Source organism: Papaver somniferum, chromosome 8 (genome assembly GCF_003573695.1).
Source record: "Papaver somniferum cultivar HN1 chromosome 8, ASM357369v1, whole genome shotgun sequence".
Classification (NCBI taxonomy): domain Eukaryota; kingdom Viridiplantae; phylum Streptophyta; class Magnoliopsida; order Ranunculales; family Papaveraceae; genus Papaver; species Papaver somniferum.
The window spans coordinates 174649739-174672834 of record NC_039365.1 but is presented as its reverse complement, the minus strand read 5'-3'; the positions used below and the strand labels follow the sequence as shown (position 1 = coordinate 174672834).

Here is a 23096-nt window from a genome sequence, read left to right as displayed (position 1 = left end):
CTCTGATACCAATTTGTTATAACAAATGGCTCTTCCCAAACACAATCAATCAAGAATTGAAATAGAAATGAAACCAAAGTAAATCAAGCACACGCAACACAAGGATTTATAGTGGTTCGATCAAGATGATCTACATCTACTTGCGAAGACAACGAAATGATTTCACTATGTATCCAACAAGATTACAAGGTATTGAATAACCCGCTCTCAAGAACCTAGCCCCCTTTTGGAGCCTCACTCTCCCTTCACATGAGTTTCTCTCTATTAAGAAGATAAGAGAAAATAAAAAGACCCTTATGCTTTTATCTAACCTAAAAGTTCCGGATGCCTTTTTGGTCATGTGGAAACAAAGTTTCTCACCTGGGCTAAAGGGGACAAGCCCACTGAATAGAAACCGTATTCAAGTCAGAATACAGCATCTTATAAGCCTGAGTGGGAGAAGCGTAGAGGTTGATTTTAAAGCAGTTAGAAGATGAGTCATGGGGAAATGACAAGCATAAAAGTAGTCGTCTGTGATTGATTCAAAAAGTTGGTGAAACTCAAAAGTCGACGAAGAGTTTTTAATTAACGAGTTTAAAAAAGGCATTGTACGGAAATATAGAGTTGTTCTTTGAAACTTTCAAATGATTATTCAAATAATTTGATGCCACATATTATTTCTTTATGCTGCAATTTCTTTATAACCGCAATTTTGGTGCTAGAATATGGGAGATCATTTTACACTAGAACAAGTGTACAACCAACTAATTTTGGTGCCAACATAAATCATTTTATATAAAAGATCATATTACATGCTGACAACATAAAGTTGCACGAGTTATACGATGAATTAGCTCAGTTGACCAAAAACTTCGACTTATTTGAAATCAACGTCCCTTTTACAGTTTGGTGAGATCCTGAAAACTCCACTGATCATATAACAAAAATAAAATAAAAGACGTACTAAATGTTAGCAGAACACTATTCTATCCGGCATGCAGTTTGCTGATACGTAAGTAAAGATATAAAACACTGCTTCTTCTTTAACTGATACAAATCCGTTGTTGTTCATCATGGACGTGGACCTGCTGGCCTTGGCTTCCCTGATGGTCCTGGCCTTGGTTTATCGTGCTTGCGGCCACTTTGAGTGGTGGCGGTGGTGTAATTCTACAAATTAAAATCGAAAATGCATCAAGTGTTCGGAATAGTTATGGATGGAACTAAAAAGTTATATAGAACGAGTACTTTAGATGATCGCTGAACTAGTGATCCAGATTAGAAGTTTAATACGTACCTTATGCAAGAGGCTTGAGATAAGAGGAGGATCAAGCATATCAGACGAAGCAACTGCAATAAAAACATCCTTATTTCTTTTCTTCTAGATTCGTGGAAGATTAAACTGCAATTTCAGACAGCCGATCACAGTGGACAACCTTATAAGGCCTGAGTGGGAGGGATAGAGGATGATTCGAATAGAAGATGAGCATAAGGTAAACTGGATATTTAGTCGTCTTCCTGATTCAATGAGATTGTGAAACTCAAAAGTCGACAGGCTAACTTGAAATCAAAAATCTTTTTTGGCAAAGGCACGGTAAAGTTGTACACATATTTTTTGATATGTTATTTCAACATATAGAGGTTTGGAAGAGTAGTGGGTGTTGACAATTAACAATGATGGCCGCTCTGCAACTGGACCAATTTGGAAACGCTAGGCCTAGCCGCCTAGGCCGCATAGATTTATAGAGGCGGTGTTTTTTTAGTGTTTGCTCAGAGGATCATACAGTCAAGTTGATAAAATCAACTGTTAGTTCAAGTGGAAATCAACACATTCTAAGCAATTGCTAATTGAAAAATCTTAAATTGCTAAGTAATTATTTAGTCACAGTCAAAATTATTGCTTTCAAATGTAAAATATTTTAATCAATCCCCTTGAACATAAATAAAAATAATGTTTTAACCATATGGTATGATTCTTATTTGCCGGGAACATGTTCATCAATAAACCGGAAACATGTAATTCAAGAAATTTTGGAATATTACACAAACTACGGACTAACATATTTATTTAGACTTGAGGATGATTTGAGGTGGAACAAGGACCAGTGCCGGGCACGACAGCTTTGATTTACTTAATAATGCTCATGTTGTGTACAATTGGCACTTGCTTGCATTTTCGTATAAGATGGGAAATTAGAAACACATGGCAAATTGGCACAACATTAGTGGAGTATTTCAGTGTGATTTATTAAAATTGGAAATGAGACTGATTTAAAGGTGGTACTGTATATGAATGATTCTTATTAGCCCTTCATAACTATAACAAAAATAATACACGCTAATTTTAGCAGTTACACTAATCTAACAGTGTAATCCTTCATGGACGTGGACTCTTTGGCCTTCCTGGTGATCGTGGTGTTGGTCTTCCTTTTCGCGACCTGGTCTGCAAATAAAAATTGATTAGGAATAAGATAGTTTAGAATCTACAGATTCATGCTATTTCGCATTACCGTTGTTCTTAAACCAATTTTAGTTACCGATTTGACCTAGATTTGTAGTTTATCGGCTAAACTAAATCTTCAAAGTTTGTTGCATACCTAGGGAAAGATGCTTGTGATAAGAGGAGGATCAGGCATAACAAATGAAGCAACTGCGAGAAAGACATCCTTCTTTCTTTTTTCTAAACTGGTGGAAAATTTATTGTGATCTCAAACTGCCACGCACACACTGTCAACCTTATAAGTCCTGAATGGGAGGGGTAGAGGATGGTTTGAAAGAAGATGGAAGATGAGTTCTCATGAGCAAATGACAAGACTCCGTGATATTTACTACTCCCTCTGTTTCAAAAAGATCGTCCTCTATTCCATTTTGGTTTGTTTTAAAAATATGTCCAGTTTCTGTTTATAGTTATATTTTTCCAATGAACTCTCTAGCATGCTCTTAAGTTTTTACATTCATATTCATAAATTATTTTTTAATGGGACTCAATCTAAAATATTAATGAAATCTGTATAATTAAGGAAACAATATATATGGTTCCAAATTAAATTCCTTATAAAGGTTGTACTCCATAAGTATACAATCTTTTATCTCTATAATTTTTCATCTTTTTCTTTTCCAAACACCATTTTTGGTAGTTTTTATTACTAACATATTTATTGAAATAAATTAAGCAAGTAATTAAGGGTAAGAATGTAAACTACTATGATCTCCTTAATATCTTGGCAAAGTCAAACCGGACTGTCTTTTTGAAACGGAGGGAGTATGAGATTTAATTTTATAGATACATAATTTAGGATTGTTGAACTTCATGATAATCACACGATAATTATATACAAGAATAGTTTAGACGGAATACCTGGTAGCGCTAATCCATCCTATGTAGATCATCTTTGGGGCAACGATAATACCTTGTGGAGATCATGGTTTTTCTCTCTTGACCTTAGCTGTAATGAGTATCAATTTCTCGGATACAATAGTAATGGTTATTGTTTCTCTTTCATAGGTAGAGAGAGGACCAAGTTCCTAGGTTTTAGTTTATGGACTTTAGATCTCGACCGTCTATTAAATAAGAGATAATAATAGGAAGCTAACTTCTTAAATAAACCTAATATAAGTTTAGCAACGTCTAGATTAGCCCTGAGTTATCACATGGGCCCAATGAGATAATTTCATGTTATGGAAAATATATAACATTCTCCCACCGGTTCATGGGATAATTTGTATAATGGTTAATCGTAGAAAACATAAGGCGCGCATAATTGCAAAACAAAATTTAATGGTTAACATAATACCTTGGTCAAGAAAACTACTCATGTGAGTCATAGCGGTGGCACATTGTCTTGTTATCAACATGTTCCCTTTCATGTACCACAACAGGAGTACCTCGCTCAATTAGGCCTTAAATAGGAGTATCATAATGGTCCAGTAATATCTTTAAGAAAGACGATTTCTGTTCACATACATCCATTCACATAAATGTATACTAAACATGGGTAGAGAAATATATTCAGAATTACATTAATAAGAGTTCAATAAGTGTTCAAAAATAAGCATCTGAACTAGCTGAATTCAATAATTAGTTACCGTCACTAACCTAAGATTTCAATATTTTCTTATAAGGACTTAAAAGTAACTTTCAATAAGTGCATCCGTGGATACAGTTGTGCTTAATCGGTAAATGAACGACCATTGTTTCTGAATTGCTTGATTCACGTATAAATACTCAAGGTTCATGTGTTTTGTTCCTTTTGTATCATATCGTTCTTTAATGCTCTGAAGCTAAGACGATAAATTTCAGCAGTGTGGAGACAAACTTAAATCTCTAAGTCTCGTAGTCAAAAATATTCAAACTCAATTGTGGAACTAATATTAATGGATTCTTCCTTTATAGAATCCGTACATCCACCAAAATTGAAGTGTGAAAATCCAATCAACTCTGATTGGATTGGTTAAATAATTGTAAGACATAATTCAAGATTAGTATCTCAAGATGCTTGATAACTTTTCTATAATTTGTTCTTTCGAAATCATTAGGCATTTAGCTAACACACCAACAATTTTTTATATGTTCCATATCATAATTAAGATGTAATGAAGATTAAATTTATATTTTCTATTCAATAGGAAACAAAATTTGCTAAATGTGTTATTATCTCAAAATTGTACGAATATTTGATATACGCTTTACATGAGAGCTTTAGTAATCCACATTATATGTGACTATCACATGGTAAGCTTCATTGACATCCTTTATTTCGAAAAATATAGAGATATGCATAAAGTCAAGATCATTACTTGTAAGTAGTAAGTCTTAACATAAAATACCAAGAGTATGAACTTCTCCCACTGATCTTGAGGTATATGCATGGATCTACAATAATTTCATCCAAAACCAATTAACATTAATGGTCTTGTTGAATTTTAGATATGCAATATTCGAGAGGCTTGCTTAATTTCATACTTTGATTTCTTAAGCTTGTAGACTACATGTTCTTGTATTTATAAGGCAAAGCCTTCTTATTGACACACGTAAATTTTATTTATAATTTATCAGTAATAAAGGCTATTTTCACATTTGAGTAATGCAACTGTTAAGTCATACTGAGATACTAATAATACTATGATAATTCTGAATAAGTCTTTTTTTGATACGAGAGAAAAACATATTTACAATCAGTGTATCATTTCATAAAATCTTTGGCTACAGTTCGTGCTTTATATCATTTAGTAATGCTATTACAGTCATGCTACGGCTGAAAGACCCATTTGCACATAACTGTTTTGTGTCGTTCGAGCAACGAAATAATATCCCGGACTTGACGTTCAACCATTGATTTTATTTCACATATCATCAATCCATTGATCAAAATTATTATACACATAATAGTTTGTGAACCAGAAACCGAGTCTTTGCTATTCCATATCAAAATGAAATAAATTCTTGTAAGTAAATCACTGAAACAACATGAATAGATTTCTTTCAATCTCTTTTGAAACCTTTTTAATGCTTGTTCAAGTTGTTATCAAAAATTTCTTTATTGGCAGTAGTTATATTATGGATTATTGGATCAGTAATTTGTGGTCTTTCATTATCTAACATTCCGACAATGAGAAGATTCACAATATTTATAGAAATATTAAATAAAGGGATCATTATGATGAATTCTTGAACAGATATATCCACGTACGCTCACTGATTATGCCATCACTAATGAATTTATATTTTCGGTTTCAATAAAATCTCATACTATGGTTAGAACATTAAAAAATACCATTTGGATTATTTAGGAAAACCAATGAACCAGTAATAGTTCACAAATCCAATTTTCATTCTTGGGAATGTAAGGACTTACCTACAAATAAACAACCATAACTTAAAGGTGATTTAAACTAGGTTTCTAGCCTTTCTAGGCCAAAGTGTGTCTTTGAAACTGCTTAACTCGGAAATCTATTTAAATTACGCAGTTATAGAAAGAACATACATTCATAGATGTGTGGCCATTATGCATAACTCATCATGTTTGTAACCATTTACATAAAGGTATGATTTTGCCTTTTGTTATACACCATTACGCCAAGGATAAATTGGCCTTTTGTATTGAATAACAATTCCAAACTTTTTAAGATAGTACGTAAAAAATTTAGGATATTATCCCATTTTGTCATACCTTCCACAATATTCACCAGCTTTGTCAGACTTTATGATTTTTCACTTTCTATATAATTGCCTCTCAATTTGAATAATGAATGTTTGAGAAAACATCCACGGATTGAGATTCTTAATGCAATTGATAGATGTACACAGTATGGGAAAAATCATCAAGAGATAAACAATTTTGTCTTCCAAAGTTTAAACCCAAAAAAATCTACAAAATAATCATAATCAATAATTAATAAGAACAAAAGACAGAATTGAGATAAATAATAATTAAGTTTACAATAGTTTCATACCTTCAATAACTTCAACAAGATTCTCCTGTGGGTAAAACCTTATCAAGGAACAATATGAGACATGAAAAACATCTGTAGATATCTTACCTTCTCATGCACACAACATTATGTTTGTTTAATACCACAACTAGGGTCACCTGTGGGAGAATCTCGCCCTAACATGTATTAACAAACTCAAATAATTCTAATGTTCAACCTAATAAATCGAAAGAATAGTTGCCTGTGGGTAACTATTATTTTACATGATATGAAACATTTAGATAACATTTATGTTTGTTTAAACGTGTGAACCAAAACTACTTGCAGCAGCATTGTTCTTATCGTTAACTTAAACAAGAAGAAAGTTTAGAATCACTGTGGTGATAACTAAACAATCCAGCAAATATGTAAATTGCAAATATCACACTAGCTTTTCTTGTGATATTGCATGGTCCCACTCAATGATACGAACATTCTTGATCTAATCATAAATTTAGTAGATTGTAAACAATTAAGAGTAACCCTAAAATATTAATCACAAACATATATACTCAAAAGCATGTCATATATGACTTGTGAAAATATCAACACCCTTTGATAGAAAAATATCAAGACGTGATGAAATCTTTCTTAAACCAGAATCGACCATTAAGCAAGTCTATAAGTGTAATTCAATAATGAAATTTCGTTGAAGAAAAACCTCTGATGCATCGCTAATTTAAATTTGATACAAGCTTAAAGATCATTTTAAACAAAGGGTATAATACAGATAAAAATGAAGGATGTTTAGAATAGGCAATGAACATCATCAATTTTCACAAACATTGAGGAATTTATCCAAAAATAAAACCTCAATTTTATAGGGTATGCAATAGGTTTTGGATAAAACAACATAATAATATTTATGAACATCTGAAAAAATCCATAAAGGGTTACTCAACTTTATTTTATGCATTTTATAAAATAATAAAAAATGTTATGTAGCATTTACTTAATCATGATCTTAACTTTTATGTCTAAATGTTGTCAAAACGGGCACCCAAGTTTGAAAATGAAGAGAAATGACATTAGACACTCATTAAAACATAAAATGATTTAGATCTGTAATGTATGATTAAATAAAGATCATGTCTTTCAGTTTTGCCTTAAATATGTGAACCCGAATCACATGTGGGTGATTTTTGTTCATATATATTTGTGCCAATAATGACATTGTAAGCATCTGACAATACGCTGATTACGGCTAAAAGGTTATTTAGCATCACCGTGGTGATTGCCAAAAAACTTTGTTATAATGTCATTATCATAATATTCAATAATTGCAAAATTTTAATTTATGGTTTGGCGGAATGCTTAAAGCAACGTTACAACGATTATTGCTAAGATAACACTCGCTAGTATTACTGTGGTGATAGCTAACGAGTCCTGACATAATAGTCTTAGGCACAATAGCTAAGTTCAATATTGAAGAGAAACAATATCATAATGTACACACAGATTTAATGGTGCCGGAAAATAATTTTACCATAAAATCATTTGATATAAAGAATTCGATCAAAAATAATTTTATCTCAAAAATAATTTTATCTCATGGATCAGTGGGAGAATGTTAGATATTTTCCATAACATGGAATTATCTCATTTGTCCCATGTGATAACTCTGGGCTAATCTAAATGTTGCTAAACTTATATTAGGTTTATTTAAGGAGTTAGCTTCCTATTATTATCTCTTCTTTGATGGACGGTCGAGATCTAAAGTCCTTACACTAAAACCCTAGGAACTTGGTCCTCTCTCTCCTATGAAAGGGAAATAATAACCATTACTCCCATTACAACTAAGGTCAAGAGAGAGAAACCATGATCTCCACATGTATTATCGCTGTCCCAAAGATGATCTACATACGATGGATTAACGCTACCAGATATTCCGTCTAAACTATTCTTGTATATAATTATCGTGTGATTATCTCATATAACAAATTTTTTTTTTTTTTCTAAAGCAGTTTGGCAATTTTTTTCTTTTTCATTTTTTGAAGCAGTTTGGCAATCTCTTGAGAACTCCACTCTGTTAGCAAAAAGAATTTACAGCTTGGCAATCATTTTTTTCCTATGAAGTTTGGCGATCTCTGGAGAACTCCACTATTATAGCAACAAAAAGATTTTACATCATTCTTGTTATGAAGTTTGGCGACCTATTGAGAACTCCACTCTATGACAAGAAGAAAATAGAATAGATACTAGCAGTAACGTTAAGATCTAACTGGTGCCGCAGTTACCGTAGTCCTTTGCAGGTAATTATGTGTATTTTATACTTTTCGCTGTTGTTGTTTATTACTGACGTGGACCCCCCTGTGGCCTTCGTGGAGGTGGTGGTCTTGGTCTAGGTTTATCCTCATCGCGACCTTGTCGGCCACCACGAACTGGATCATCTGGCGGGCTGCAAACGGAAATTGGCCTACAAATAAAAATTAAAAATGCATAACGTTGCCAATAAGTTATTTGGATCAGAATTTAAAGATGATCGATATCACTGATCTAGATTTATAGTTTATCAGCTAAACTAAAATTTGAAAGTTCATTACATACCTATAGCCGAAAGAAAGTTCATTACATACCTATAGCCGAAAGTGACTTGAGATAAGAGGAGGAACAAGCATAACAAACGAGGCAACTGCCAGAAAAACATCCTTATGTTTTTCTATCAGATTGGAGGAGGATTGATTATAGTTTCAGGCTGCCGCCCGCACACACTAGACAACCTTATATGCCTTGTGGGAGGTGTAGAGATGGTGTGAAAGCAATTAGAAGATGAGTCATGATCAAATGATAAGCAGGAAATTAATCGTCCTTGATTGATTCAATAAGTTGGTGAAACTCAAACGTTGAAAAGAGTTTTTAATTAAAGAGTCCAAATTCAAAGTCAAAGACACTGTACAAACGAAGTATACATATGTTTTTGAGGTGTTAGTCGAACTTTTAACATATACCGGTGTGAGGAACCATCCTTCGGAAGGATAACTTCGTATCGGGGAGTATATCGCGGAGTAAATAGGGACCGAAGAAGTATCGTCGAATATATCGTTTGAAAGGATGCACAACATAGCAACATTCGAAGAGAATTATACCTATGTATAATGTTTTTTCTTCCCTGAATAATTAGTAGGACATTTCAACAAGAGAAAGAGAAGTCCTGCCTTCAATGAGCGGGCCAAACTTCCAAACCGATGTTGACTTGGTAAACGACAACATTTTCATGTACAATTCAGGCATCATTCGTCAGGAAAGGCCTTTTATATGATGCACATTACACCTCGGTGTAAGATTACACTTTTGTTATAGGGAGAGGGCTTTTGGATCAATGCTTTCCTATGAATAGGACAACACAACCCTCAAACAAAATTCCCTTTCTCAAACAGAAATAATCTTCCTTCTGTACTCATTCCAATTAACTGTGAAGAACACTCGTAAAACCTAAACCCCAATTGATCCATTAAATGGATTTCATCTATGATTCTTCCAATGCAAACCATCAAGATCACCCAAACATATATCTTCAAAAAAGGTACAAATACAATGATGCGTGCACATCTATCTAGTGATTTAAGAATTTGAAGGAGCAATTTTCAACGGCAAGAAAATCACACATAGCATTTTGTGAATATGTGTTCTCAAATATACCAAAAGAATCTGTTGGAAACGAAATATTCTAGGTACCCAAACGATTAAGCCGTGATTCACTCTTTTCTCGGTTTATCTTTATAAAAAAATTCAGTTTGTAAAACCTTGATTCGTCCATACCAGTAAAAGAGAAATGAAACTATCACGTTCACAATGATGAGCGTGAATATCAAATCCCTCTATCATGTAGGTGACAGCGAAATGCAATATTTCACTATTACTTAAGTGCCGTGAAAATATTAATTCCAAACAGCAAATGCCTTAATCGAAAGATTCAATAATCTTAGGGGTTAAATTTTGGAACATAACAATAAAAACACCCATAACTGATCTCACTCTTTATCAACTTGTCACTTCGCAAAACTGGGATGAATTGTCAATCTCTTTTCGTTTTTGTATTTCTTTTCGGTTGCTAGCGTTTTAAGGTTTCTTATTTTCCCCAATTTATCCATAATTGCCACAACTTTGTTAACAAAATCATAGAAAGATGGCTCTTGTGGTAGATCGATCTTTTATAAGTGGTTTCTTAGACTAAACATCATATGAACTTCTGGCTCTTGAATGTGGGTGGTGTTAGGACACGCAATTGGCTTCAGTGGCATAAGAAGAGTTTTTTCTTTGAAAGGGAGAGTTGCAAATAGAACAAAGCTAAACATTCAAATTAAGTATAACATTAACAAGACTAATCAATCAAAGCTAAAGGGAAACAATGGACGATGAAATATTGTATTTTACCATTATTTGAGTGTCTTAAATTTGATAACTAAAGATTAGACTAAAACCCAAATATTGGTTTCTTCCCTGATAGTGGAAGATTAAAACTTCATGTCTATTTATATTTTACTATTACATGAATACAACGAAGAATTTACGTAAAGATGAAAACAAAATATTCACAATGAATACATATAATCCTAGTTTACGTAACTAAAAAGGTTTAGTATCTTCTTAGGTGTCTTCTTTCCATTCCATGTGATATATGACAGCCTGTAGTCTTGAATATGAGATATACGGAATTGATTCTCATTGTTTCAATATCTTTGATAATCTTTTAGTCTTTATTAGGATGAAAAACTCTTTACAGGTTGGAAAGAAAATTACACGTATGTAATTTTCAATACCCCCTCTCAAGTTGGAGCGGGGGAAGAGATAGAGACCACGCCCAACTTGCTAACGATTCTTTGATAAGCTTCAGCTCCCAGTGGTTTAGTAAAAATGTCAGCAAGTTGCTGATGGGAAGAAAGAAAAGACGGGATAAGCAGACCAGATTTGATTTTTTCACGAACAAAATGACAGTCGATTTCAATGTGTTTCGTGCGCTCGTGAAAGACTGGATTATTTGCAATGTGCAATGCAGCTTGATTATCATAGTAGACGGTCATGGGTTTAGAGTGAGGTATCCCAAGATCGCGGAGTAGAAACTTGAGCCATTGAAGTTCCGAGGCTAAGGAGGCAAGTGCTCGCTATTCAGCCTCAGCAGACGGTCTTGAAACAATATGCTGTTTCTTACTTTTCCAGGAGAGTGGACTAGAACCCAACATGGTAAAATATCCAGTAGTAGATCTACGTGTTATTGGGCAACCAGCCCAATCAGAGTCAGTGAAGCCACTAATATGAAGTGAACTAGAAGAAGACAAAATAAGACCGTGATTGATAGTACCTTTTAGGTAACGTAGACCTCGTGTAGCAGCATCCATGTGAGCTGTATGTGGATTTTTCATAAATTGACTTAAGTAGTTGACAGAGTAGGTGATATCCGGCCATGTTACAGTTAGATATAGTAAACGACCAATTAAACGACGATAAACAGATGGGTCGGGAAGAGGAGTGCCGTCTGTGGGAAGAAGTTTTAGATTTTGTTCCATTGGAAAGTTACAAACTTTTCCTCCAAGCAGACCAGCATCATTGAGAATATCTGCGATAAATTTACGTTGGCCAAGAAATAGACCACGTGGAGAGTGAGACACTTCAATACCTAGAAAATATTGTAATCGTCCAAGATCCTTGATTGAAAAATGACGAGCGAGTAATATTTTAACTGAGAAATTGTCTGATCGTCGTTTCCAGTGATGATTATGTCATCTACATAGACTAGAAGATAAATAATGATTGAATTTCGACGAAAGGTAAACAGTGAGTAGTCTGCGTAATATTGTTGAAATCCTTCACGAAGCAAAGTATTTGAAAATTTATCAAACCATTGTCTAGAGGCTTGTTTTAGCCCATAAATATATTTGCGTAAAAGACATACCTTATTTGGATTTTCTTTAGCGAAACATGGAGGTAGACGCATATAAATTTCTTCATGTAAATCTCCTTGTAGGAAGGCATTATTGACGTCAAGATGATGAAGTGACCAACCTTGATTGGTAGCAACAGATAGTAAGGCTCTTACAGTAACTAATTTAGCAACTGGGGAAAATGTATCATGGTAATCCACCCCTCCGACCTGCGTATACCCTTTGGAAACTAAGCGCGATTTGTGGCGTTGTATAGATCCGTCCGAATTGCGTTTGATTTTATATACCCATTTACATCCAATAGGTGTCTTGTCGGGAGGTAAATCTACGATGTCCCAAGTGCCATTTTCTTGTTGTGCCTTAACTTCTTCAACCATAGATTTGCGCCATACAGGAATTTTCGCAGCCTCCGTATAGGATCGTGGCTCTCTATCGGATAGAACTGTTGTGAGGAATGCCTTGTGAGTAGGAGAAAATTGTTGAAAAGATAAATAGGAGGTTAATGGATATTTTACGGATTTTGGAGATTCATGCGTCAGTAAAGTAGTAGTCTGACAAACATAATCTTTTAAGTGACTTGGGGTTTTACGAGTACGAATAGGTCGTCCCTCATTTTGGGACATAGATGGTGATGGAGATATTAATTGGGAATGCGAAGTATCCGTGGATGATATGTCAACTATAGTAGGAGATGGATCAGTTGTAGTATCCATTGGAGGAGGAACATCAACTGTAGTAGGATGATTAAGTGGCAATATGTGTGTACCATCAGAAGATTCAGTGAAATAGTGATCATCTTCATCAAATGAAGCATAGTTAGACAAGGGATTAATATTAACGGAATGAGAAAGTGACGTCGATTGACCATCTGGAGATATGTCACTGTAAGGGAATGTAGTTTCATTGAAATGAACATCACGAGAGACATAAATTTTCTTGGTAGCCAAATCATATAGTCTGTATCCTTTTTGTCCATGTGGGTAACCCAAAAAAATTGCAGGATATGAACGATTATCAAATTTGTGAGATGGTTTGGTGTTGCGTCCAAAACAGAGACAACCAAATGTTTTTAAAATTGAATAGTCTGGTTGACCACCCAGGAGCATTTCGTGGGGGGATTTGTAGCCCAAAGTAGGAGTAGGCATCTTATTTATTAAATAAGTAGCATGCATTATGCATTCACCCAAAAATGATAAAGGTAAATTAGATTGTAAAAGTAGTGCACGCGCAACATCCAAAAGATGCCTATGTTTACGTTTAACAATACCATTTTGTTGTGGAGTGTGGAAACAACTTTTTTGATGGGTAATTCCATGTTGGAAATACCAAGCATTCATTTCATTAGAAAGAAATTCAGTTCCATTATCGGAGCGAATCGATTGTAATTGAGGTAAATATATATCTCAAGATCCAGAGCTTATAACGGAGACTCTCTTTTTAAATTGAGTAATAACATGAGCGTAAAAATACTTGAGAAATTTTGATGTTTCTGACTTGGTTTTCATAAGAAAAATCCATGTACAACGTGTGTAACCATCGACTATAGTAAGAAAATAACGATCATTAGAGAGTGAAGCAATATTAAACGGCCCCCAAATATCGCAGTGTATTATTTCAAATGGTTGTTTATTACAACTAGTGCTTAAAGGAAATGAGTTGCGAGTTTGTTTCGCCTGCGGACATACCCCACAAGGTCGACTGCAACTTGAACTAATATAATTAAAATTTTGACATAAAAACTTAAAGCGCGCTGAAGACGGATGTCCTAATCTCCAGTGCCATAGTTCAAACGATGATTGAGTAGTGACTAATGTTGCCGAGGGTGGCCGTAGGTAATAGAGACCATTACGGTACTCACCCAGACCAATTAGCTTCTTCCCGGATAGGGCCTGAAATTGACAATAATTTGATGAGAAAAGTGTTGTAATAGAAGACGACTTGGTGAGTTGACTCACATATATTAAATTGAATTTGAATGAGGGTACATAATAGACCCTTTCTAATATTAAATCGTTGGAGAAAATAATACGTCCAATATGTAATATGGTTGCAGGAGAACCATCAGGAAGATGGACATTGAAATTCTTAGGTGCTGGTTCGTATGTACTAAAGACAGTAAGATCAAAACATACATGATTCGTCGCACCAGTATCTATAATCCATGAGTGTGATGAAAAAACTAATGATTTGGATGATTTAGAAGTTATATTAAAAACTGATGAAGAAAAGTGTAAAGATTTACCTGCTATGTTGAGAATTGGCGCAGTGTCAGCAGGCTCGGAAGAGAGCATTTCCAGGAGCTTAGCATATTGATCAGCTGTGAGTGCCGGTGCCGGAACAGAGGACGATGCTTCACCAAATGTAGGGGATGCAGCAATAAAGGTGGATCCTTATTTTTTCTTTGGTGGATAACCATGCAACTTGTAGCATGTTGCACGAGTGTGCCCGACACGGTTACAATGGTCACGGTGAGGCCTAGGCCGCTTGTTAGGACCACTGTTACGATCTTGGAATCGCTGAACATTGAGTGTCGCAGATTCAACAGTGGGTACAGCAAGGGAAGCAATTTCTTGCTGCTTCTCCTCCTGACGTACAAGAGCATAAATTTTTCCAGTAGATGGACACGGATCCATTAAAATAATTTGGCTACGTACCATTGAGAAGCGATCGTGGAGACCCTGTAGAAATTCAAAAGCACGATCCTGATGAAAACGTTTCATCATATCCTTGTCGTGGCCACAAATGCAAGGTTGGACGGTAGTCAGAGAGTTGAGTTCGTCCCAGAGAGTTTTCAGCTTGGTAAAATAGGATGAGACATCCTGACCTTCTTGCTTGAGGGAAGAAATTGAATGCTTCAACTAATAAATCTTTGGAGCATTTGATTAGGAAAAACGCTCATGGAGATCGGTCCAAATTTCTTTGGCGGTGTCACAGTAAAGGACACTTGAACGAATGTCAGGGACGATGGAGTTGAGGAACCAGCTGCTCACCATGTAATTTGAGCGTTCCCACTTTTTTTAGATCCTCTGAGTCTGCTGCAGGTTTTTTTAGAGTCCCATCGATGAATTCGATTTTGTTTTTCGCCCTTAAGGCTAGTGAAATCCCACGGCTCCATATGCCGTAGTTATCAGCAGTTAACAATGGAGTTACTAGGATTGATGTTGGATTGTCTGAATGATGTAATTCGAATGGGTTGGTGAATGGTGTGATCAAAGAACGACCATTTGAGTTTGAGTTTTCAGAGTTTGATTTGTCAACGGAAGCATATAATGGATCCGTAACCCTAGGAGATACCATCTTAAATTTGATAACTAAAGATTAGACTAAAACACAAATATTGGTTTCTTCCCTGATAGTGGAAGATTAAAACTTCATGTCTATTTATATTTTACTATTACATGAATACAACGAAGAATTTACGTAAATATGGAAACAAAATATTCACAATGAATACATATAATCCTAGTTTACATAATTAAAAAGGTTTATTATCTTCTTAGGTGTCTTCTTTCCATTCCATGTGATATATGATAGCCTGTAGTCTTGAATATGAGATATGCGGAATTGATTCTCATTGTTTCAATATCTTTGATAATCTTTTAGTCTTTGTTAGGATGAAAAACTCTCTACAGGTTGGAAAGAAAATTACACGTATGTAATTTTCAATATACATACGTGAAGGGAAATGTGGTATTTCGTCGTAATTTGAATGGAAGGGAATTGTTGGTTTTTACTACCACTACCCTAGCAGAGAAACCAGGTATTCACATTCAAAATGTAGATGTGAATTCTTCATTTCACTACCTCTGATTAGAGCGAACCAAGATTATACATATAGATTTTATTCATCTATAGTTCACCTACAATAATTATAGAGATTAGGGCTGTTCATGGTCGGCTTTGGTTCGGTTTCTAGCCAAACCAAAACCGAAACCAATATTATTGGTTTCTAAAAATCTAAACCAAACCAATCCATTAACCATTGGTTCGATTTCCAAGTGGTTCCAGTTGGTTTCGGTTTGTCCCAGTGGTTTTTTGGTTAACCAATAATTATGTCAAACCAAAAAAAAAAATACACAAATTTACAGATAAAAAATCGTAGTTGCTGATAGTATTGGTTTACACAAATTTATAGACAAAAAAATAAAATAAAAAATATCAAGAATAGTTAAAGCTTACTCTAATTCTAAAGATCAAAAGAAGATATATAATATATCTTAATTTAGTTATTGACAAATAAAAAAAAAGGAAGACGGGAGGAAAAAAGTCGAGTAGCAGCAGCTGTAGTTGGGGGTGGAGAAGGGAGGCGACTGAGAGAAGGAGAAAGAGAAATAGGGAGAGTATCATAATGAAATATTATATTTAGGATTTCTATTTATCCTCTAAATCAATGGGTAGAATCTAATACTTGTAAATCGACGGTAGAAACTAAGTTTAAAAATTAATAGGTTTTCCAATGGTTTTTGGTTTGGTTTTAGAGGTCAAACCAAACCAAAACCAACACTATCGGTTTTCCACTTTCTACACTATAACCAATCCATTAGTAAATGGTTCGGTTTGGTTTCTTCCTAATTGGTCTGGTTTGGTTCGGTTTCAGCAAAAAACCGAAACCATGTTCAGCCCTAATAGAGATTTCCCGTTTCTATACAGATTTCATGAAATGAGAGATTGACTGTTTCCATTTTACTCACGTACGTTTGCTGATAAAGATTAACAAATTGTTACCGTTTTCTTGGATTTGAAACGGAAATGAGAGTATTAATGGTTCTTAGCTAATTCTTCCACTCCCCAAATTTCCTGTAACGAAAGTTCCATGAGTCAGCTTAAAAAGGTATTTTGGTCCAGAAGAAACTGAAATATTACTCATTTATGGATCAGCGGGTTGAATACGTTTTTCCCACTCCCGTGATTCAAATACCCCCTCCCTATGACAAAAATGTAAGATTACCCGTAGCACCAAATGAAAGTATATTCATTTTTTATTAATATGTGAATCATACAAGTGTCAGAGAAGCATCCTTATTTCTTCCACTCCTCTTATCTCAAGACAAGAGACTTGAGATAAGAGGAGAAACAAACATAACAAACGAAGCAAGTGCCGGAGAAACATCCTTATTTCTTTTCTTCTAAATTGGTGGAAGATTAGTTGTGACCTCCGACTGTCACGGACAGTGGACAACTTTATAAGCCCGATTGGGGGTGGTAGAGGATAGTTTCAAAGCATGGCTTTCGGTTCCAAATGGAGAAAATGGATAAGTGGTTGTATTCAAAAAATTCCTTTCTCGGTCGTCATCAACGGTACAACTTGTGGTAAATTCACTAGTGAGAAAGGCATCCGTCAAGGCGATCCGCTATCCCCTTTCCATTTCCTGTTAGTTTCCGAGGTTCTTTCTCGAATGTTTGCCAAGGAAACTGAAATGGGTTGGATTGGTGGTTTTTCAGTTAAAGCGGATGGCATCAAAATCAGTACTCACCTCCAATTCGCAGATGATACTTTGGTTTTTTTGGATGCTGACATTGATCAAATGAAACATTTGAAGTATAATCTTCTTTGTTTTGAGTATGCTTCGGGTCTCCGTACCAATTTCAAAAAGAGTTGCATCTTTGGAGTTGAATTAGTCGACAATATTGAAAACATTGCTGCTGTTCTTGGATGATCTTATGACTCTCTCCCTACAATTTACCTTGGTCTTCCATTAGGGGATAAAACTCTCTCTGCAACCAAATGAGAAAAAGTAGTGGAAATATGTAAAAGAAGACTCTCTACTTGGAAGCGTGGTCTTCTAAATCGAGCAGGTAAACTCACTCTCATAAAAAGTGTTCTTCTCAGCCTTCTTGTTTACTATTTCTCCTTGTTTGTTGCTCCACAATCCGTCATCTAAAAAATAGAGAAAATCATTAGAGACTTCCTTTGGCATGACAAGGAAAACACTCGAAAAGTGCACTGGGTTAAATGGAGTAAGGTTAACGAGCCTCTTACTCAAGGTGGCCTGGGCATTCGTGGTCTTAAGATAATGAACAAAGCTTTAATATCAAAATGGTGGTGGCGTATTGGAAAAGAAAATAACTCCCCGTGCGCTAAAATAATTAAGGAAAAGTATGATTTTTTGGATCTAGGCTGGCGAACTAAAAAACCGCAGCAAGCTCATGGTCTAAGTCTCTGGAAAAGAATTTACTCTACTGCATATTTCTTCTTTGATAATACTATCTTCAAGGTTGTAAATGGAGCTAAAATCAGATTGTGGGAAGATAGATGGCACGTCGACGGTTCACTGGAGGTGCATTGTCCTAATCTATACAATAGTTCTTCTACTAAAGGCATATCCCTGCAACAATCTTTTTCAGCTTCTTCCAATGGATTTCAGTGGAATTTGGGCATTACAAGAAGACTGTATGATAGAGAGATACAAGAGTTTTCTCGTATTACTTTTATTCTCGACTCTATTGTGCTAGACACCAGTGAGATAGACCAACTAATCTGGCTCGGGGATAAATCAGGTGAATTTTCAGTTAAATCTTCCTACAATTCTATGGCGGTCACTCGCCCAGTCAACTTTTTCCCAAAAAAGCGTATCTGGAGAAAAAATTGGCCACGTAAAATAGGCTTATTCTTATGGAAAGCCTACTTGGATAAATTGCTAACTTTGGTGAACTTACATAGAAGGAACTGTGCTAAAACTACTCCAAATGGAAACCAAATTGTGAACTTCTACAGTTTCTGCCATTCGCATCAAGAGTCTGCCAATCATATTTTTCTTAATTGCAATCACGCTAACAAAATCTGGAGCTACTTCTTCACTGCCGCAGGTAAGAATTTTCAACCTCCTACTTCAATCAGGTCACTTATATCTAATTGGTCTTCTACTTCCCTCTATGGAGTGTGTAAGGCGTTATGGAATCGTCTTTATGCAAGCATCCTGTGGACGTTGTGGCTGGAACGTAATGAAAGAACGTTCAATCATATGGAAAAATCTCCTGAAGCCATTATATTAGAAGTTAAATTGAAGACCTTCGCTTGGGCTAGTAACCTGCCTTCTTTCTCTAATGTCGTAATTGGCGATATCTTTGTAAATTTGGTTTCGAAATTCTTCGATCCTCCATAAAATTTTCTTCGTTTTGCTCCTTTTTTGGGTCCTTGTGACATCCATTGTATATAACCTTGTACCTATTTTGGGCTTTGCTTCTTAGCATTTGCTTCCGTAAATGTATTATCTTTACCGATAAAAAGAAAACAGGATAGTTTCAAATCCATCGTGATGAGTCATTAGACTCTTTTTTTCTCCCCTCAAACCGGAGACTTGGTCTTTCTAGTCCAATGAGACAGTGACTCAAAAGTTGACAAAGAATTTTTAAATGATGAGCCCAAAGGCGATGTACAACAATATACAAATATTTTGATCTGTTTTGGAGAGAGAGAATTGTTAAAATGTACACCCTCCAATCCTAATTAATAGGTTGGTTTTATTTTTAGAGAAAATTAAGAAAATTAAGATAACTAATCAATGAAAGTGGTCATCATGACCTTGTCAATAAAAGAAGTGAAGTGAAATGGTCCCCATGACATTTGTAAGCAAAAAAAGTAAAGTGAAATGGTCCACATGACACTTGTCATCAAAAGAAGTTAAGAGAAAAGTGGTCTCAAAAAATCAAAGTAACATTTGACTTTCCCAATTAAGAAAACAACCTATTTTTTTGAAACATCTATTTATAGAAACCAACCTATTATTTAGGAACGGAGGGAGTATATCATTGTTTTAAGTATTGTATTATACAATTAAGGTTAATTTTTAATGAAATATAAAATTAGTTTAGATTTAAACATTAATGTAAAATATAGTTTTCATTAATTAAAAGAAAATTTACATTATAAATATTAAATAAATTACGTTCATAAACTACTCATTTCCCTGACCAAAGATCCAATTGCACGTGCTTTCCTAATCAAGAATATTGTTCAACACATCAGTTATTGAGCCGGTTTGAGACTGACTTGGTGGTTGAGTCTCTTCAGAATGATAATAACCTTGATAAATGATGGGTTCACTCGGGCGGAGGGGAACATGATACAAATCTTGAAATGTGTGTGGTTGAAATGCTGATACGGTTGAGGCAATTGGGGTAAACAGATTCGATTGCCTAACTGCTTCAATGTTTACACCACCATGCCAGGAATCATTGTGTCAGATTGAAACTGGTTAAACAAACATGCAGGAGTTGTATTCATGTCAATGTCTTCATCACCTTGACATACTACTTGAGTATCTAACACTTCATTTGGAGTAGAACTTTCTGGTACGTCCTGCATAAAACTAGTTCTCAAACTTCTTATTTCACTTCCATGACTTCGCAGAGTTGATCCACTGGGACTCATATCTCTAACACTAGGGCTCATGTCTCTACTACCAGCAGGACTCATACCTCTACCATCATAACCGGAAAATCCTGGACTCTGTCAAACATCATGCTTTCCCTCACTTTTTGCAACTCATCCAAGCGGAATCTCTGAAATCCTTGTAGTAGAGCATGATAATCGTTCAACTGGTTCTGATATTGCTCCGGTGTAGCATTGACCCTCAGTAGGATAAATTCAAGTGCACTAGAAACAATTGGATGAGTAACAATTTGTTCATATGTGGTAAATAGAGTCTATACATCCCAACAAAATGGTGGCATAGTCGACGATGAACCCACTTGAGTAGGATATGCAAATGCGTCTTCCCGTCTCTGGTGGAGGTTGGGAAGAGAAGAGAACGGGAGAGAAAAAAAGAAAAGAGAATGGAAGGTGTGAGAAGGGGAATTAGAGGATGGTGCAGTATTTATAGGTGTTACAAAGTCGGCGATTGGCGATCTTAATTCGAACATTGATGATATTCATGGTAGCACTAACGATGGAGACTTTGGCGATTTCGTTCGCTAAAAACTCTGTTGTTATGTGATTTTCCCATAGTGATGCAACTCATTTGTCATGCCACCTAGTATGTCAAAAAGGTTCTTTTTTACCGTGTATGTAGGAATATGCCTTATGTAAATATCAAGGTGTGTCATCGAAACAAAAAAAAAAGAAGGTGCATCATCAAATGACTTGCTATACCAAAATACCACTCGTTACCTTAAGAACAAGGAAATGAGTCCAATTTATACAACAAATCTGGTGCAACTATTTTGGTGATTTTAGAATCAACAATCCATGAGTTATACTGGCACTACGACAAAACTGTGATTGTTGCGTCGAGAAAATTATTTTTACCTCCCTTCCCGAACTTATCAAAATAAAAAGTCGAAGATAGTTGCATTTATCTACATTGAGAGGCAATGGTAATTCCCATTGTTAACGTTTTCTCGAGTATCCTGCAGTTGGTGAAGTCAACTCAAGAGTCGTGATCGGCACATCATCATAAGCAATTGCTAAGAAAAATCGGAGCGTTACTTAAAATATTATTTTCAAAGATACGTAATATTCTAATCAAATTTTGTCGAACATGAAATGTAACATGGAGAAGAGAAAAACTTGGGTAGAAACGCCTAGACTATGTTTAGACCATCTTTATCTGAATATATTGTAATCAAATTATACCCATGCGGAAAATAACAACCGATTGCATTCGAAAATACATAAAATAATTAAAAATCATAAGAGATGATGTTAACTATCATTGAAAATCTCGTCCTCAATGAATGCAAATTTGGAAATATCATTTGCATTTACCGATGCAATTTAACATTATTTTTAATTATTTTTTTATATTTCCTAATGTAATGATTAGCTATTATCTTGTGCATGGATGCATAGGACAACAAAACTATCTGTTATTAAAAACCCCTTGACGACAGTACAAATGTACAAACAAGTTGTTAATCATTTTCCTAAGTTCACGCTTAGTTTTATTTAGCTTTAATACATTTAACAAATAAATGGGGCCACTAACTAATGTAATTACTGGTCCAATAAATCAAAATCATTTACCAAAAAGCAATTTCATATCTACAATCCACGGGAGATTGGGTTTTTTACTCAAATTATAAGATGAAAATCATACTCTATTAAACTTAAAATAACAAGATAACTCAGTTTGTATATAGTAAGGGATATACAGGGTACAAATAAAATAAGGTATAAAGACTTGCTCTAGAAAATAGAACACAATTTTCTACAAAAAGACCACTACGTTGTTGATATAGTTTTATAATGGTAAATAAAGTTCGTTCAAATCGGAATTGTGTAGACTCTATTTCAGACTTAATAATAAAGAAAATATATACACAAAAAAAAGTTGTCACAATAACGAGAGGTACTGAGACTCGGGATTTCACCAATTTTCATACTCATGTGGTTCAAAAATTAATTCTACACAATTATAGCTCATATGATAAAGATTATTGACTCTTATTCTTTGCCAAAGTAGATTCCGAAAGTAATGACTGTAAATCTAAAGCATGGGACATCAAAACACTTAACCTAAGCATGACCCATCAATTGAAATCACAACCATTCAAGATAAATCATAAATCAATTCAATTTTAGTGCAAAAAGTCATATAAAGAATTAATAAAATTACCACAATGATGAAAAAGGGCTTCCTCCGTCGTCCCAGTGTTGGGTTTAGCTCCTTATATCAAAAACATGCTCAAAATATTTATTCATGGCTCCAAAGTGTTTGAAGAGAGTGAAAATACAAGAAAAAGATACATATCAATTGCAACGTGTATAAGCGTTCCAGACTGACTGTTACAAAGGACTACAGAGAATATAAGACTACCTCCTAAACGATA

The 23096-nt window shown here is 34.9% G+C and overlaps 1 long non-coding RNA gene across 1 annotated transcript; it reads right to left on the bottom strand.

Moving 5' to 3' along the window:
* Nucleotides 1-8515: 8515 nt before the first annotated feature.
* On the bottom strand, nt 8516-9164 carry LOC113304074. The gene is made up of 2 exons (XR_003338033.1): nt 9024-9164; nt 8516-8863 (listed from the first exon to the last, which is right to left on the bottom strand). It is a non-coding gene; the product is annotated as an uncharacterized LOC113304074 (long non-coding RNA).
* Nucleotides 9165-23096: the final 13932 nt, after the last annotated feature.